Source organism: Acipenser ruthenus, chromosome 4 (assembly GCF_902713425.1).
Source record: "Acipenser ruthenus chromosome 4, fAciRut3.2 maternal haplotype, whole genome shotgun sequence".
Classification (NCBI taxonomy): domain Eukaryota; kingdom Metazoa; phylum Chordata; class Actinopteri; order Acipenseriformes; family Acipenseridae; genus Acipenser; species Acipenser ruthenus.
In genome coordinates, this window is record NC_081192.1 from 39,494,624 (window position 1) to 39,514,734 (window position 20,111).

The window sequence follows — 20,111 nt, forward strand, 5'->3', positions numbered from 1 at the left end:
AATCATGTCTGGGAGATATGCAATTTCAATGTATCTAGAAAAATAGTCAACAGCAATCAAGTAGTGTTTCTTCTGTAACTCACATATGTCAGCTCCAACTCTCTTCCAGGGTCTATCTGGTAGTGGAGTCGTCATCAGTGGTTCTCTGTGTTGGGTAGGTTTTGCTTCTTGACACACTTTACATGCCTGGATTGTATTCTGGATTTCCTTTCCTATGCCAGGCCACCAAACACTCATTTTGGCACGCTCTCGACACTTTGTGATGCCGTAGTGACCATCATGCAGTCGTTCAATAATTTCCTGACGCAAACCTTTTGGAATCGTTATTCTGTTACCGTGCAGCAGGATTCCTTTTGATAATGAGAGGCAATTTTTCTCAGAATAGTAGGGTTTAATGCTCTCTGGTACATTTGCTGCGTATTTTGACCATCCTTCTTTCACAAACTGGGTCACTGTCTGCAGTTCTGGATCCTCGCTAGTCAGCTGTTTGACTTGTTCTAGTTTGCTTCTAGACATTGGCCATGCCGCCTGTGCTGCTTCTTCATAAGCGTCTATCTCTTCTGTCAATTCAGCTATTTCAGGCTGGACTGCTGGTGAACAATGTCTAGACAATGTATCTGCCACTACTAATGTCTTCCCAGGTACATATTCTGCTTGTGGGTTGTACCTCATCATGCGCATTAGTAGTCTCTGGCACCTGAGCGGTACACAGTCTAAGTCTTTGCTGTTTATCAGCGGTATCAATGGCTTGTGATCCGTCTGAAGTGTGAAAGTATCTAGACCGTACAAGTACTTGGAGAATTTCTCACATGCCCAAACAGCAGCTAAGCACTCTTTTTCTATTTGTGCATAGCGTCTCTCTGTGTCCGTTAGTGTCCTTGAGCAGTATGCAATTGGCTTTAATTGTCCTTTGTGGCTCTGCAGTAGGACTCCACCTAATCCATAGCTACTTGCGTCTGCACTGACTGTAGTAGCCTTGGTTGCATCATAGAAAGCTAGAACTGGTGCTTCTGAAATTAGCCTTTTCGCCTTTGTGAAAGCTTGTTCCTGTGCTAAACTCCAGTTCCAAGATGAACTGCTCTTTAGCAATTCATTCAGGGGTCTTGTTGTCTCTGACAGGTTAGGTAGGTATCTTCCTAGATAGTGTATCATACCAAGAATTCTTCTCAATTCAGATGTATTCTTGGGTGGCTGTAACTCTGATATAGCATTTACCTTCATTGGATCAGGGCGTATCCCGTGCTCGTCTACACAGTGTCCTAAATACTGCAGCCGTGTTTGACGCATTAGGCATTTCTCTTTATTGAGTTTCAGACCTGCAGCTTCAATTATCTGGAGGGCGTCTGACAGTCTTCTGTCATGTTCTTCTTCTGTGGTGCCGTATATCAGGATATCATCCATATACACCGCGACCCCATCTTGCTGCTTGAATAGTTCTGTCATCTCACGCTGGAAGATTTCTGGGGCACTTGTGATGCCAAATGGTAATCTGCGGAAAAAATACCTGCCAAATGGGGTTATAAATGTTGTTAGTTTGGCACTATCTTCCTTTAGTGGAATCTGCCAAAAGCCACTCGCCGCATCTAGTAGTGAAAATACTCTAGCATTGACTAACTTGGGGAGGATGTCATCTAGAGTTGGTAGGACGTATTTCTCTCTCTGTACAGCTTTATTCAGTTGTTTCAGATCAACGCATATCCTGACAGATCCGTTTTTCTTTGGTACAGGAACCATAGGAGCGCACCACTCGGTCGGCTCTTTAATCTCTTCAATCACACCGCATTCAATCATGCGCTCTAGTTCCTGCTTCACTTTGGGGAGCATCGGCAGTGAAATTCTTCTCGCTGTGGGTATGCTGTAAGGTACTGCACCTTCTTTAAGGCTGATTTTAACTGGATTAGTCTTTAGTAGACCGATATTTCCAAAAAGTTCACTGTAAATTTCGTTAACTTGGTATACTATACCCATTGTGGCTGCTACATCTCGTCCTAGTAAATTGCTCACTGGTGACCCACTAATCACATACACCTTGAATTGGTATTCTCTCGCTTTGTACTTTGTTTTGGCCAAGAATTGTCCCACGCACTTTAGCTTCCCGCCTGGACTGTCAAGAGTTACACCTGTACTTTGTAACTGTGGAGTATTCTTCAGACCGAAGTATGTTGTTTCAGAGATTACAGTAGTATCAGCTCCAGTATCTATCTTGAAATTGACTGCAGTTCCCTGAATCATTAAATCTATTTTCCATGCCTTGCTAGAATCGTCCACTCGTGTAACTGATCCTAAGAAAAGTGTTTCTTTACTTTTGCTTTCATGGTTCCCACCTGCAATTACTTCATTCACCACACGGGTGCGACAAACTACAGCAAAATGGCCTATCTTCTTGCATTTGTGACATTCAGCATTCCTTGCAATACAATTATCTCCTCGCACGTGTGCTCTGCCACATCGTGTGCACTTTGGGCCGTTTAGAGTTTCATATTTCTGGCCTTGCTTCCTAGTTGTTTTACCCCAACCCCACTTTGGCTGTGCCTGTTTCTGGCTTTGCTCCTCTTTATAGCCCCGATTTGGCCACGTTTTCTCTAAACGCTGTTTACGCTCCCGAGTTACTTCACAAAGCGCACTGCTAGTCCCTTGTTCAGTCAACTGTTCTTTGATCAGTTCAGACTGGCGTGTTAGCTGGATTGCTTTCTCTAAAGTCAATTCTGGCTTTAACTGTAACTTCTGAGACATGTCTTTATCTAAAATGCCTATTACTAGTCTATCCCTGATACTCTCACTCTTGGCATCCCCAAACGCACACGTTTCTGCTAATTCATACAGGCTTCGAATATATTCTTCAATCGTTTCTCCCTGCTTTTGCACTCTCTGGTGAAAGCGAGCTCTTTCATGAATAATGTTACGCTTTGGCACAAAATATTCATCCATTTTCCTCATGACTATATCGTAGTCTTTTTCGTCTGTATTAGTATCAAACGTGAACGTTTTCAGTACGTTCTCAGCTTCTTTGCCTAAAGAATATATAAGAGTGCAAACCTGAACTTCTCCCGATTCCTTGTCGAGCTTCATTGCGATCCGGTATCGGAGGACTCGCTGTCTCCATTCCGGCCATAGCTCCGGACGGCTGAAGTCAAAGTTGTCGGGAGGGTGAAATTTCGCCATTCTTCTTCACTTCTGACACCATGTAATGTTTCTGTAACATCAACAACTGTATCTGATAATACAGATTCTCAGGAGGCTTTATTGAAGTTTATCGCACAGTTTATTATTACATCCAGAGTGATATATATATTTAGACTAGCATCACAGCTTACGCCTTACAACACAACCACGCGGCAACCCTTTTCACCTTGTTCCCCTAATAACGTGTCCCTTATCCTTATAACCCATGCACATTGGTTCCGGTGCCGTGCTTCAATATAATTATAAATGATTGCGATATGTCGCCTATCATTACAGGGCCTAGGCTATAAAAGCTGAAAATAAGATGTTTAGTATTAAATAAAGTCACTTATATATTAGCCTTACACAGTGACGATACTGCATTAAAGACTTGTAGGTAAGGATAATATATTTTTTGAACATATATGTTTTTTAAACACAGTAAACGAATGAAATCAGAACACAATCTGTGGTTGTACTTAAAACATTTCTACTGTGAGCTCTACTTATTAAGAGCACAGGTTTGACCTAGTCCTGACTGATCACTGCTTTTCTTTGCTTTCATAATTGTACTCATTTGTACCCTATAAAACACTGTTTGAAAATCGCTGGGATACGTAAAAAAAAAAAAGTGTGGCTAACTAATGTCAATTAATACACTGTACAAAAACAATATACTTGTTTTGTTCTAATAACAAAGAAATAGAAGAAAAAAATAGTTGGCCAACTGATCACGTGTCTGGAATTATTATTTGACTTTATATTTAAGTTTTGCTAATAAGCAGATAACTGGTCTCCTAACTTATCAGAGAGCAGTGTACCCCCTCATGCCTAGTAGCCTGGGGTTACACAGGGATCTTTTTTTTTATATATATACAGTATGTTTATGTTATTATAATAATTTTTGCTGTTCATTGTAACATCACATCAACACTGTGCAAGCCTGACCTATAGAGTACAAAATCACAGTAACGTGATACAAAGTACAGTCGAACCTGTCGTATCTGATCCTGCAAGATATGACACCATCATTACCCAATGGACCTGTGCCATGTGTGACTTGCATATGCTGCTACCAACTGAATGGTACTGATGGAAACTGACCAATGCACATTTTATTATGGGTCTAAAACAGTAAATTCAGCTCTTAGCAGGTCAGAATTTGTACACGCTGTCACTTCACATAACTGCCCAGTTTAACCATAGTAAATAGAAAAGTAAAGGATTCATAAAATTACTGTACTGTTAAAAAGCGTGCATCCTTGTTGTTGTTTATGTCTCAGGTTAACACACACACACAATGTAAAAAAAACCTGTCAGATTACTTTGGCATACACTGAGAAAGCACGTTAAGAACTGTTTGGAATGCTGTTTTGTAAACTGAGAAATACTGTACTTCAGTGCTTGTGCAGTCATTTTCACAGATTTTTTTGTATGGAATACATGCTGTGTCGTACTTTGGTGTTTTAGGCACACTGATGTACCTGACATTTATAATGCCCCGACGTTAATAAAGAAACTACAATATACTAAAACGACTTCCTCTGAGATACAATATTAGTATATATTAGCTGGACCCCTGGACCGGTTCTACTACAAATGAATCATTCTTAGACTGGAGTGGCAAACAGTAATTGTGTGTCTGCTCCAATGCTAATAAAATCTAGTTAAGATGTCATGTTTGTAATGCTTATTGGATGCAGAGAAGGTGCAGATTACCGTATGTGACACCCCAGCAGTGAAAACATGGATCAGTTACTTTACTGCTTTTTCACATCATGCAGGATTACATGGTGGTCAAACAAAACCAAAAAAAAGAGTGTGGTTTTATCCGTGTTTCTTGAAACAAGAGTTGACATACTTCCCATGGCTGTAATGTAAAAGTAACTTTTAAAATAACCTTGAGGTGCTCAATCTTCTCCTGCAGCCTGCAGAAGGTCTCTGTGCCCATGGAGTTGGCTACGGTACGCTGCTCGGAGAGCTTGAGGATGACTTCCTGCTTGGCGTTGTTCTTCTCCATCATGAGCTGCACGTGCTGCTGCAGCTCATTCACTTGGCAGTCCTGCATGGCCAGCCGCTGCTCCAGCTCCTCCTTGTCTTTGAGCAGGGCCTCCAGGCGGCCGTCCAGGTCCGCGATACACCTCTCTTTGTGCCGCACCAGTTCCAGCCGCTCCTGCTCCCCTGCTGCTGACAGGAACTGTTTGCTGGTCCTCTTCTCCTGCTGTGCTGCCTCCAGGGCCTTGTGAAGGAGTCGCACCAGCTCCTGATTTCAAAACAAAAACACTATGGTCATTTACTCTTAAAGGTGAAGCTTCATGAGCTGTGTTGGAGGTCCCGTAAATAAATATACTATAGGTGGTCCCTGAATAATGCACCTGTACTTTCTTTGTAATCTGAACCAGGTGGGATCAGACCTGTTCAGATTAGTGATTTGTTTGGAGTACTGATAATAAACTGTGCCATACTAAAAATGCCTGGTATAGTATTTGTTTTAGGTTTTTGATTCTTGCATTTCCTGAAAAATCTGTAATATCCCTTTGAATAAAAAAATGCTGTTTTACTTATCATATAAGAACAGCTGTTAACATAATGCATTTAATTACAGTTATGGCTACAGGTAAATTCAAATAGTCTACTGTACAATGCAATAGTCTACTGTACAATGCAATTTTCCCTAAAAAACAGCCTGTTGCAGTATTTATTAGTAGTGCATATGAGAAAAGGCTCTGAAGCTCTGCCCTATATTATACGTCAGTGGCCTTAAAACCAATTATCAGACATTATTATTATTACTATTTTGTTTATTTTGCAGACACCTTTATCCAAGGCAACTTACAGAGACTAGCGTGTGTGAACTATACATCAGCTGCAGAGTCACTTACAACAACGTCCCACCTGAAAGACGGACCACAAGGAGGTTAAGTGACTTGCTCAGGGTCACACAGTGACTCAGTGGCTGAACTGGAATCTGAGCCGGGGACCTCCTGATTACAAGCCCTTTTCTTTAACCACTGGACCACACAACCTACTATTTCAATAACAATGTCCTTTTTTTAACCAATTATAAAAGCTGAATTCAGTGAAGTGTTTTTAGAAACAACCAGCAAAATGACTGAAAATTCTGCACACTGCCTGCTGGTGGTCATTTTTCAAACCATTCAGGAGATCAGCTTAACTTGTGTTTTTAACAGGCTCAAAAAAGACCTTGTTTTTGCAGCTCTGTTCTTTGTACTCTGAAAGAAGAAAACAATGATAATGCAATAAAAGTACCAAACACTGGAAATACTGTCCCAGTATTACAATAATAATGAGCAATGGTGTCTTGTAAAGTGGTTTCATAAGGTCCAGGATAACCGTGTCTTTAATCAAGACACAAAAACTAATGATAAAATAAGTCAAAATGCACATGCACAATAAATTCTGTGCACAAAGAAAGATTGTGTCTGTTGGTCTATTTTAGATCAAATATACAATTAGCTACAAACTCTTGCATGTTGCAGATCAGGTGCATTTGAGCACCACGTTAAAAGTCGTATGGGTTACTAACAGGAAACAAGAAGGCGGCGATGCAAGATTAAAGTTTATGTTTGGGAAGCAATAAAATATGCTTATTGAAGCTCATAAAAATGTAAAAGGAAGTTTTGTGACCATACAGGCAAAAATGTAAGCTGTCTTTTTATCATCATAAGATACAGAGGAGTCATGAGCGAAAACCCAGAATTGCATTCAGGAGCTCTATTGTGACTGTTTAGATCTAGCCCTGCAGAAATAGTCCCTGCACAGGGCACAAAATTACCCTTGACTTCCTGACTCACCCTGCACACCATGCACTCATGCCTTACCAGCTGAGCCCCTCGGGGGGCCCCAGAGATTTGGTATTTTAATACATTTGTACTGTATGTGTTGATGACAAAATAATAAAAAAATTCTACATTGTAACCTTTATGGATTCATAAGAACAGTAGTACAGCACAAGAGTTTCACTTACAGACAATGAAGCAACAACAGACTCTCTTCACTGTTTCAGAAGTGCCCTTCAACCCTATTTTACATACACAGCTACTATAGAACATCATACCACCATGTTTATAACAATTTGGATTATCAGCAATACAGTTATCACACTTTTAAAAAGCTCTCCTGTTAGGTAATGCATGAGTTATTCTGCTAAATGCGTTTGCCTTCACACCCAGTGACACCTTAGCCAAAGAGGAAAGAAAATGCACAGTAAAGCAACCAATTTGTGGTGAGCGTGCAGGTTTCTGACTTGCATAGAAAAAGAGTTAAGACATCACACAGTCAATACAGTAGATCAGTACTTTAATCAGTTTAGGCAAAATTATTGCTGGTCTTGGATTTGAGTTTGTATTACTTTGTGTAACTGCTTGACTAAATCCACTGTTTCTGTCTTATGTTCGTTCATACCATGCTTATTATAGATACAACATCATATTTAAATACTATCATACAACTTTATAAAGGTTTACCACTGTGTTTTTGCACAGTATTTTTTACAGTTTTCCCATGCTTTCCCCGTGATTAGACTGTTATTTTCCCACAGTGTATCCTGGCTTTCCATGTTTATTAATATGCTTTACCATACCTAGCTGGTCTTTACAATGCTGACCTATGCTGTACCACTATGCTTTATGATTTTACTATGGGAAACATTTATAAGGTTCAATCATTCATTGTACAAGTGCCTCACAAGACATATTATTTAATAACTCAGTTATCAGTTGTTATGTGCTTAAATATACTTCAGACACCCAAACCAAACATATACCTTTTGTGACTTGAGCTCCTCAGTGAGCGTGAACACCTCGTGCTGGAGTCTGGATAGTTTGTCCACGGGGCTCCCCTCCTTTCCTGACACCTTCTCCCCAGAAGGCTGAAGAGAACTGGTCATTTTCTTCTCCCTCTTGTTCATGCTGCTTGATGGAGAACTCTTTCCTCCAGTCTTTGCTTCCTGCGCAGACTCGTTTGTAACTGAAGAAACTGAAGGAGCTGAAAGGACTGTAGGTGCTGGGGGTGTCAGAGGTACAGGCGGTGCTGGAGGTACTAGGAAAGAGAGCAAGCAAAGAAAGCATTTGAAATGCATGAATATTTAATATATATATATATTTTTTTTTTTCTTAAACTTGCTGGTTCTTTATTTTATTCTGGAGCCACCTATCTGACAATATACCCTTCATAATCATTAAACAAAAAAAGAAAATAATGATTATTTCTGGAATTCAAATTTGTTATACATACAAAAATCATCATAGAACCCATAGTGCCAATGTTAATTCTAGGGTGCCTAGCCAAAACTACAATTTGCTGCAAAAGAAAATAGTTGTTAAAAAGAGCTGTTGTTTTCAATGAAAGGTGAAATTGTGAGCTATTTAGTGAGTTTTCTAGAGATTTCTTAAAAAAAGGCTTTATTGACGCTCATTCTTTATCTTATTAACAAGCTTTACTCCTGCATGGTTCACCTTTTAGGAACAGGAAACCTCTGCACATTTATAACAGCAGAAAGAGTTCTTACCCTGCATGAGAAGAATGTAATAGTTTCAGTGCCACTGTGGTGGTCCCCGCATTGAACTGATCCAGACATGAACTAAGCAGAGACACAGACTTTGCAGGGCAGTTTCCTGTCAACTGAAGGACGCACCTGTTGTCTCCCCCAGTATCTGTGTCACAGGATCCTCACAGGGACAGTCTTCCGACTGCTGAATCTTGTCAAAGTTGAACACACTCCGCCTCAGCTCCTGAGCTGGCTTGTTTCCACAGATATTGAGGACTGTGTTCCTGTAAGGGCAAGGCAGAGGAAACACAAACTGACTTCTGAAGGCAAAGTACAGAGGAAACGAAACTAAATGCATAGAAACAAACACACACAAACTAAAGTAGTACACAACAAATGACAAAATCCAAAGCTCAACTGGTTGCTTCTCTTGCTTACAGGCAGCTGCCTGGATAGGGCTGACTAGTTTACATAACAGGTTTGAATAACTTCTGTAAATTTTCAAATACAAAATGACCTTAGGATAAAAGCACATGTTGCTTCCCACTAGTGAAAACTTTGCTGTTATTAAATAGAAGCCAAGGAATATATTTTGGTTACAAAATATTTGGTGCTAGCAAATCATGAGCAACTGACATTGCCCTAGCCATTGCCGTGATTTTGGTACTTACACTGTACGTAAGAGAGCCATTTAATTCAGTGTGTTTTCCCATTAAGAAGCACATAAAAAACAAGGTATGCAGGTAGTGTCTTACTGTATCTCTGTGATGGGGTGCTGCGGTTTCTCCAACTAGGCCCTTGGGGGTCTTTACTGCTGGGAGGAAGTCCTCTGTCCTTCCTGAAAAAGAGCACAAGCATCTCAACTGCCCATCCCTTCAAACAAAGTACACATTTCATACATATTCATTTATCATGTGGAAATGCCATTCTAATGTACTGTAATACATTTGTACTTACTTGCTGGACTTCATGGAGTAAATATAATTAAATGATTAGATATACAAATGTATTATTTGGTTCCATTCTCCGTATTTCCAAAAGCTGTAGATATATGTATGTTTTAGTGAAATGAAAATTTCCTTCCCTGCACCTTTTGCTTGGGAAAGTTTCTGGCAACATTAGAGAGTCTCACTCACAACAGCTGTCAGAAACGGTGTTTGCGGGCTGTGTTGTTTAAGCTGCTGTCTTAAGAAAGTACAGGTTAAAAGTATATGTCATTCTTATACCAGAAGACAAGAGTCAGCTGTAAATACTGGGTCTATTTTATTATACATACAGAGGTGCATATACATCTTGCCAGCTTTAAACCTGTATACAGTACCTAGTCTAAAACAGCACCAGATCTAAAATAGTGTAAGTCTACTGGGTGTTGTTAATAAAGAGTTCAGTGGTATTTAAATCTGGTGTTAAGACATTTTTACAGCTTGTCTTGTGAGTAGTTTGGACAGGCAAAAGGACTGTAAAATATAAAAGTTGACAATTTTATTATCACAGCAGTAAATTGAGAAAAAATAAATAAAATAGCATTGGGAGGGAGCAATATTAACCCAATTTGGTTAACCTGAATCCAAGTATGAACCAAGTATTTCATTAACATACATTCCCCACCATGACTGTAAATTCATGACCATGACATAAGCATTATGAAATGGCAATGCAGTTTCCTGAAAAGTCCCAAGACATGAATGGACGCACAATAAAAATTACCACAGAATGTGTACACCTAGTTTAACCAAAATTAGACAGGTGTGACATACAGATGGACAGATGAACAGCCAGAGTCACCTCCACACAACGCTGTTGTTATAAAAATGGAAACAAGGCAGAAGATAACATCACAAAGTGAATCCCTGTCTAGTTACCATGTTTGTGTTCTCAGCAACTAAGCCTGCTTCAAGGCTTCAAGCACAACAGAGCCGGCGAGTCATTGGCAGAAATGAGACTGTCTCACTGTGAACACTCTCAGCATGGGTATGGGGCAGAATTGAAATCACCCTTTTGTTATTTTGAGTTCTTTCCACCACACAGCACCAACATTCTCCTGTATGATCATCATTTTTGATTGTTTGAATTAATTAAGATATCTGACACCAGACACAATAAACAAAGTCCTGGTACTTTTGTTACCTCACCTAATTAAAGCATTGCATTTCTTGCTTCACATTACACCTCATGAAAATATCTTAGATATAATTACAATAAAGCGCAAAACATGAAAAAATATGTGGTGGTTACAAGAGTATAGCAACACTTTGTAAGCGTTTAGAATAAATAATTTAAATTGGGTTATTCCGGTTCAGCTCTTTTGTTTTGCATGCACACAACACCTACCCTGGAACCCTTTTCTCCATCAGATCACAAACTGAAGAACCCCACCCCACACACAATTTGGTCGACTTGAGCTAGAATTAAAACTGGGCTGTCAGTGAGCTTACCTTCCAAAGGTGCAGAAGGCAGCTGGCAGAGCTGTGTGGAGGTAGTGGAGGGCTCTGCAGGTATTTTCACCAGGCTGGTATTGTGCTGCCACCGTTTTATTTGCAGCTGCTGCAACCAATACAGCATGGCTTGGTTGTTTAATGCCTGTAAAACAAAACAAACTAGATGGTTACTTTACAAGTTGTGGGGCTTGTTTTATTGGGAAAGTGGTCAAAGTAGCTGATTTGTGTCAAAAGTCACATTGTTTATTAATTGTCTCATGCTTAGAATGTGCTAGAATTTGATATTTCTCAAAGTTCTATGACAGTTAATTCAACAGTGGGAAGTAGCCTACTGAAAGAAGTTGATGCAGTTACTTAAACAGCTGTACCTCTTGATTGGTAGACGCCATTCCTGTTTTGATTTCATATTTGAATAGCTGAGAAGTAGAGGAAGATTTCATTTGCTCTAAGTAGTTGTCTAACTTGTTGGGAAAGTGGTCAAAATGGCAGTTTATAAAAAGTTAGAGAAAAATTTAGTTGGTGCGGTTACTAAAACAGGTGGACCTCTTGATTGGTAAAAGTTATTTATGTTTTGATTTCAAATTTGAATAGCAGAGAAGTAGAGAAAGATGTCATACCCTCTAACTTTTTGTCTTACTTGTTGGGAAAGTGGTCAAAGTAGCTGATTTGTGTCAAAAGTTACATCGTTTACAGTAAATAGAATGTTGGAAGTCTGGGAGTTTTTAAACAATGGGGAGCTTTAGAATGTTGAAAAAAGTCCCATTAAAGTGAATGAAGATAGACAAAAAAAGGATAAAAAGCTTAATAGTTTAAAAAGTATAAAAGATATCAAAAAGTTGTATACAAGCACACTATTCCAGACCGGTCTACATGTTTTAAAGTTTGAACGGTGTTTCTATCTTAAACGGTGTAAGAGGAGTAGCGTGCCAAAGAATAATAAGAAGAAGAAGTACGTTGAAGATTTAAAGTGGGGACTCTTGCTTCGCAAGCCCCACTAATAAAAATGGTTGGTAATTGTGACAGAGAATGAATGAATCCTCGTCAACAATCTCCCTCTCAATCTCTGAGGGCGCTGTATAACCAGAACAGAGTGCCCCAGAATGGATGTTTTTGCAGTTCATTCCAGGGTCAGTCGGAAGCCGGACATTCAGGAAGGGGGTGGGGCCACGATACCTGAAGTCAGCGCCTTAATGCGGTAGGTGATGTGTCAGTCACGGATTGGAGGAGACGTGATTGGCCGCGCCACCGAAAGAGGGCATGACGGAGGGTTTTAAGGGGAAGTGGCCCCAGTGATCTGTTCCTTAGTTTTGATGGTTAAACTATAAGGACCGTATGCACAGGAGAATTAAAAGTACTGTGAGTGTTTTGTGTTTTGTTTGTTTGTCAGCTAACTGTCATTGTTTGTTTGGCTAGACGGCTAACACGAACCGGGAGCTGTCGCTGCACGCCAGCACCAAACCCCGGACTACACTGATCTACTGTTACCTCTGTGTTTGTCTTTCACCATTCACTTGCACTAGAGCACCCACTGTCAGGAGACATGTCTGTGTCTGTGTATTGTGTGTTTAAAAAGTGTTTTTATTATTTCGGGACTGTAACCCTCCTTTTGCATGGCGCAATACACATTGATGTGTAGAGCCCATGCTTATTATTTAAAGTGTTGTTGGCACGCAACCCAGCTGAAAATAAAGAGCTGTTAATTGTGAACTGTCTTGTGTGTGTTTGTTCTGGAGCACTGCATCATCACTACACCTGCACACTGCAAACCATTCCTTCACAGTAATCCATTTTTATCATTGCAAAAATTTTAGATGTAGGGAAAACTGCTTGGGGGATGCTATTGTGTATTATCAAAGCAGCATCTGAAAAGGATTCCCTTTGTTATACTGACAACCTTTTTACAGCAAACACTTACAGAGCTGCTATTTTATAGCTTTATAAGAAAAAATAAAATAAAATAAAATGATAGCCTTGCTCTGTTCGCTTAACTCAAACTATAAAGGAAGGCTGTGGATTTTAAAGTGGTCACAATGCAGTCAAATACCAAATTCAATATACTTTGAAGTTTAATATTTTACCTTCAACTTACTAAACCCTCAATACACCACACACTAAGTTTTTGTCTTTTCTTTGGATACATTCCTCCCCCACATTATCATACAACAATCAGCCTTTTCTTGCACAACAGGCTGGATGATGCTCATGTAAGATTACAAGTGAAAAGTTAGCAAGAACCCCTTCTTTCATAGCCAATGAACAATTTATAACTTGTTAGCTGGACAGTTTATTCTGAGTTCAGGCCATGGGAAGAATGGTGTGGAGTACTGCAACGTAACTTATAAGTGACTATATAATGGGATATTAGAACGGAACATACATTATATATAAAATTGCTACTGCTTCAAATTAATTCAACAATCTCTTTCATAATTGATCAAGCTTATCCGTAGATCATTATTACGCACAGTGTTAAGCATGTTAGCTGCAAGCTGTTAGATTGTTAATATACATTTTAAAGACTGAGAACAACAAAGCTAGAACAGTTGTAACGAAATTGGCCTAATAAAGTTCGGGCGCCAGGAAAGTATATATAAACTTCCCAATAAAACACAACTCGTTACTCGGACCTTGTAGCAAAACCAAGTTTCTACCTACGCGACCCTACAATATAAAAATTGCAACTGACTCTTGATAACTTAAGCATAGGGTTTTAAATAAACACCCATTAACATTTATTCCATAACCAGTACTGTCACTCATTTTCGTTTTACACCACACAACACACATTTAAGAGCATTCTTCCTTGACACCTTTAGTACTCAATTAGTTCCCAATCACTGAAACCATATCTATTATAGAAATAATGACCGGGAGGCTATAACAAAGTCAAGCAAAGTAAGAAAGGACGTGACATAGATCTAAACAGTCATTTTCCCAAAAGAGAAACGACGGGAACTTCCATAATATTGATTAAGTCCCGCTACAGTTGTCAGCCGTCCTCCTCAAATACACGTGCAGGACAACTCCATAACAATCCAGTAGGCAACAAAAAAAATAAAATAAAATAAAATAAAAAAAAAAAACTCCAGGTTTCAGTCTCGCCAATAATAGAGCAATATGCAGAAAACTCCAGGTTTATCCGGCTAGTAATACAGCAGTATAAAAACTCCAGGTTTCAGTCTCGCTAATAATACAGCAATATGCAGAAAACTCCAGGTTTATCCGGCTAGTAATACAGCAGTATAAAAACTTCAGGTTTCAGTCTCGTTAATTAAAATCAATATGGATTGTTCTCCACGCATTAAATAACCATTGGTGTATTCAAAATTGCAAACCGTGTCGGCGTCTTCACTGGTCCTGCACGTTTCAAATCACTCGCCACTTTATTCCTCAATCGTTGACTTGACATCATTCCTGTCCCAACGAGTTTCCCCATACACAAAACATCCGTGGTGTCAAAGCTATATTCTATATATTAATTAACGGTAAGCTTAGACACCAAAAAAAACAAAACAAAAAAAAAAACTATTACAACTTATTGCCATACTGCATTCTCTCTCTCTCTCTCTCTCTCTCTCTCTCTCAAATTCAAATTCAAATTCAAAGGTGCTTTATTGGCATGACCATTATTCACAGTATTGCCAAAGCAATGCTTACACAGTACATCATCTGAACATTAAATAGACAATAACACTGATGAGAATAATAATGATAATAATAATGGTAAACAAATATAAATAATAACCACGTTATTAATAAGTTAACAATAACAACAATGAAATATAACAAGACTTGAACTAATGTATAGTGCTCACTGTTTGTCCCTCAGGCTGTGACAGGCGGCTGTGTACTGGGCTGCCAGTTGGACACAGCTGGACTCCTCTCCAAGGAGGATTGGGAGTTTTTGAGAGTCTGGCAGGTCTGGGAATGTTTTGCAGAGATGTTTTATTTGTGGGAAGAAAGTTTCCCTTATTTCTCTGTATTTTGTACACTGCAGTAGAAAGTGCATCTCTGTCTCTACTTGCTGGAGTTGACAGTGATGACACAGCCGGTCCTCTTTGGGCAGCCAGGTCTGCCTGTGTCGGCCTGTTTCTATGGCCAGGCTGTGCTCACTGAGCCTGTATTTGGTTAGGATCTGCCTCTGCTTGTTGTCTTTCACCCTGCTCAGGTATTCAGCCAGGGTGTAGTGTCTTTTTAGGGCCCGATAGCACTCTAATTTGCTTTGTGTTTTTGTGTGTGTGTCCCAATAGGTGAGGTAGTTTTGTTTGTGTTGTGTTATAATTTGGTTAACTCGAATTGTCTGTGTTGGAGCAGTGCTGTCCTGAGGCTGGTTGGTGTTAGTTAGTGCAGTGAGCTTCAGGACCAGCTGGCTGAGGGGACTCTTCTTTTGGCTCAGTTCTTGGTACTGCAGGGCTTTACTGTGGTAGGAGTTTGGGTTGCTTTGTTTTAGATGAAGCCAAAATTTAATTGCTCTTTTTTGTATTGAGATCAATAATGGATATTGACCTAGTTCTGCCCTGCACGCGTTGTTTGGTGTTTTTCTCTGTATTTGCAGGATGTTTTTGCAGAACTCTGTGTGCAGGGCTTCTATTGGGTGTTTATCCCATTTAGTGTAATCCTGCTCTGTGAGCGGACCCCACACTTCACTGCCATAGAGGGCAATGGGTTTGATAACACTTTCAAAAATTTTGAGCCAAATTCTAATGGGGAGTTTTATATAAAGCTTTTTCTTTATGGAATAGAAAGCCCTGCGGGCCTTCTCTCTCAGTGCATTCACTGCCGGGTTAAAGCTACCTGATGCGCTGATGTTTAGGCCCAGGTAGGTGTAGTGCATGCAGTGTTCTATTGTGGTGTTGTGTAGTGTGAAGATGTATCTACTTTCCTGATATCTGGGTTTTTTCTGAAATATCATGATTTTAGTTTTGTTCATGTTTACTGCCAGGGCCCAGGTCTGACAGTACTGCTCTAGCACTGACAGGCTCTGCTGCAGCCCCTGCTCTGTGGGCGACAGCAGGACCAGGTCATCTGCGTAGAGCAGGAATTTAATTTCAGTATCAAGCAGAGTGAGGCCAGGGGCTGCAGATTGCTCCAACACTGTGGCCAATTCATTGATGTAGATGTTGAACAGTGTTGGACTCAAACTGCACCCCTGTCTCACTCCACGCCCCTGTGAGAAGAATTGTGTTCTTTTATTGCCAATCTTTACACCACATTTATTTTCCGTATACATTGATTTAATTGTGTCATAGGTTTTACCTCCTACACCACTTTGGAGGAGTTTATAAAATAATCCTTCGTGCCAGATTGAATCAAAAGCCTTTTTGAAATCTATAAAGCAAGCAAATAATTTATTTTTATTTTGGTTTACATGTTTGTCTATTAGGGTGTGTAGGGTGTAAATATGATCAGTAGTGCGGTGTTTTGGAAGGAAGCCAATCTGACTCTTACTCAAGACACTGTGTTCGGTAAGGAAGGCCAGTATCCGAGTGTTAATGATACTGCAGAATACCTTCCCCAGATTACTGCTCACACAGATGCCCCGGTAGTTATTGGGGTCGAATTTGTCTCCACTCTTAAAGACAGGGGATATAATCCCTTGGTTCCAGATGTCAGGGAAGTAGCCCACACTTAGTATCAGGTTAAACAGTTTGCGCAGTGCCTCCTGCAGCTTAGGGCTGCTGTGCTTCAGCATCTCATTGGAGACGCTGTCTACCCCGCTGGCTTTCCTATTCTGGAGGGTCTGCAGTTTCTCTTTAAGTTCCTGTACAGTGATTGGAGAGTCCAGTGGATTCTGGTTGTCTTTAATTGACAATTCTAGTTTTTTCAGTTTTTCATAAATATTGTTTTGATCTAATGGTTGTTCATTGTGTGTTATGTTTTGATAGAGTTTTTCAAAATGGTTTTTCCATATATTTCCATTTTGTATGGCCAATTCTTCTGGTTTTGATTTATTTAGTTTTTTCCAATGTTCCCAGAATCGGTTTGAGTTAATGGACTCCTCGATTTCTGTCAGTTGCTTGTTGATGTGGTTATTTTTTTTCTGTTTTAGTGTGCGTTTATAGTAATTTAGAGTTTCACAGTAGCTGAGGCGTAAATCTTGGTTGTCTGGTTGTCTATGTTTTTGATTTGATAATTGCCTAAGTCTTTTCCTTATATTTTTACAATCTTCATCAAACCAATTTTCTTCTTTCAGTTTTTTCTTTTGAGTGTTCCGAATTATTTTTAGTTTGGATTTTAAAGCTGCCTGTCTAAATATTTCATTCAGGTTTTCTACAGCTAGATTTACTCCCTGTTTACTGTGAGTATGTGGTGTAACCAGAAAGGTGTTTAATAGTGATTGGATTTTTGGATGGCTGATTGCTTTCTGGTATTCTTCTGCACTGTTTGGAGCCCATCTGTAGGAATGATGGAGGTTATACAGCTTGCAGGGCTGTGTCTGTGTGTTGCTGGTCTGCTCTGTTCTTTTAAGGAACACAGTTATTTGACTGTGGTCTGACAGAGGAGATATTGGCCTGACAGTGAATGCACTAATAGAGGAAGGGTCGAGGTCAGTAATGGTGTAATCTACTACACTGTTGCCAAGAGCTGAGCTGTAGGTGTGTCTTCCTAAAGAGTCCCCTCGGATCCTACCGTTAATAATGTACAGGCCCAGGCCTTAACAGAGTTGCAGTAATTGTCTCCCACTTTGATTTATTTCTCTATCATAGCTGTTTCTCTGGGAGACAATAGGGCTGGAATATAGGGGTTTTTGCCTGAATATATGTTGGTCTCCCTGTGTGCTGGTGAAGTCAGGCTGCTTGCCTGTCCTGGCGTTCAGATCTCCACAGATCAGAACATTTCCCTGGGCCTGGAAGTGGCAGATCTCTGTGTGGAGACTGGTAAAGGTTTCCTCACTATAGTATGGGGATTCTGAGGGGGGGATATATATTGCACACAGGAAGATTTCATTTTCTGCAGAGACAATATTTCTGCTGATTTTAAGCCACAAATGTGACTCTCCCCGTTTAATTGGTTCTATTGAGTTGGTGAGCTCTGCTTTGTACCAAATGATTATTCCCCCAGAGTCTCTGCCTCGTCTGACTGTGGTCTTTTTCAGCGAGGGCACTATGATCTCCCTGTAGCCTGAGGGACAGTGAGTGGACACGTCTGCCCTGCACCATGTTTCCTGCAGGATGATGATATCCAGGCCTTTCACTCTCTCTATAAACTCTGGGGCTGTGCTCTTCAGCCCAAACACTGAGGAGCTCAGGCCCTGGATATTCCACATTGTGATGGACAAAGATTTAATCATATTTATATTTGTAATTATTTATCTATTTTTTTGTCTTAGAATTAAACAAAACATTTTGAAGAAAAAAAAAAAAAATATATATATATATATATATATATATATATATATATATATACATATACATATTTGTTTTCTAATAATTCACTAAATATTAATTATATTTACGTTTTGCTGCTGAAATCTCTACGTACAATATATATACTTTTTTCCCCCTTTCTCTTTTCCTTTCCTCCCCCTTTTCTCTTTTACAATCTATTTAATTATTTATTTATTTTTATTTTTTTTTAATAGTAGTGACTTATCTCATAAGTCTTGTGCAGATGAGGTTCAGGAGGTGGTGAATCTCCTCCAGCTCTGTGCTCCCAGTCCCTGCTGGTCTGCTGAGGGCCGCAGCGTAGCTGTGAGCCTGCTGCTGGGATGGCTGGGCTGGGTGCTGGAATGGGCTGGCAGGACCGGACCTGGGTCCGCTGGGCTGGGCTGGGCGCTGGGCTGGGCCGGGCCTGGGCTTTCTGGGCTGGGCTGGGCTAAGCAGGTGTCGGTTGTGTTGTCCAGGCTGTGGACGGAGGCTCCTGGGGGCCCACCTGGCTGTCTGTGGGCTGTGCTGTGGTCTGTGGACGTTGAGGCCTCTCCTGTTGCTGTGTTGGGGAATGGCTGGGTCTCGGCCCAGGGTGACGTCTTTCAGGGTCTTGGCAAAGATGCTGACTCCCCGCTGGTGCAGGTGCACGTGGTCGTACAGGTGTTGCAGCCCGAGGGTGGGGTGGTGTGCCAGGTGCACGTTGGGTAGTAGAGCGCACCCTCGGGAGACTTCCGCGTTGATCTTCTGGATGGTGTGTTGGTGGAAATCCTTTCTGGGCAGCAGGGTGGAGATGATGATTTTTGAATGCGGAAATTCCTGGGTTGCCCTCTCCGCCACTCTCCTGATGGACTTGGCCACGTTCTCCTGCTGGGCCCTCAGATCATTGGTGCCTGTGTGAATGATTATGTGTCCGGGGGAGCCGAGGGTGGACTCACACAGAGCCTCCAGGGCCTTCTCTGTGGTCGGACACCAGATCTTGGACACTGTGTGTTTTGGGAAGAGCCACTTCTCATCAATGTATTTCCCGTTGGAGTCCATCAGCAGGGCGATCTCGGTGTTGCGGTGCTTTGCAGCCGGTCTGCCCGAGGGGGTCGGGGCTGTGCCTGGGTCAGCGTGTGTGTTGGGAGTGTTCTGTGTGCCTGGGTCAGCGTGTGTGTTGGGAGTGTTCTGTGTGCCTGGGTCAGCGTGTGTGTTGGGAGTGTTCTGTGTGCCTGGGTCAGCGTGTGTGTTGGGAGTGTTCTGTGTGCTGTTCGTGTGTGTGGTGTGTGTGTCAGGCTTTGCGTGATTGCCAGTGTGTCTGGCTGGGGGGCTGTCAGTGTTGTCTGTGTGTGTGTGTGTGTGTGTCGGTGTGTCAGTGTGTTTGGCTGGTGTGCTGTGTGTGTGTGTCAGTGTGTCCTTGCAGGCTGGGGCTGGGGGGCACTGTGCTGTCTGGGTTGCTGTGCCTCCTGCAGGGCTGTGGGGGACTGTGAGTGTGTGCAGTTGCTCCCTCAGGCTCTGTACTGTTTTGTCTCTGTGCTGCAGCTCCTCTCTCAGTCCGGTCAGTTCTCTTCTCAGGGTTTCCCTGTCCTGCTGCAGCTCCTTCACCTCTGCCTTCAGTTCCCTGAATGAGGCTTTATATTCATTCTTGATCTGTAT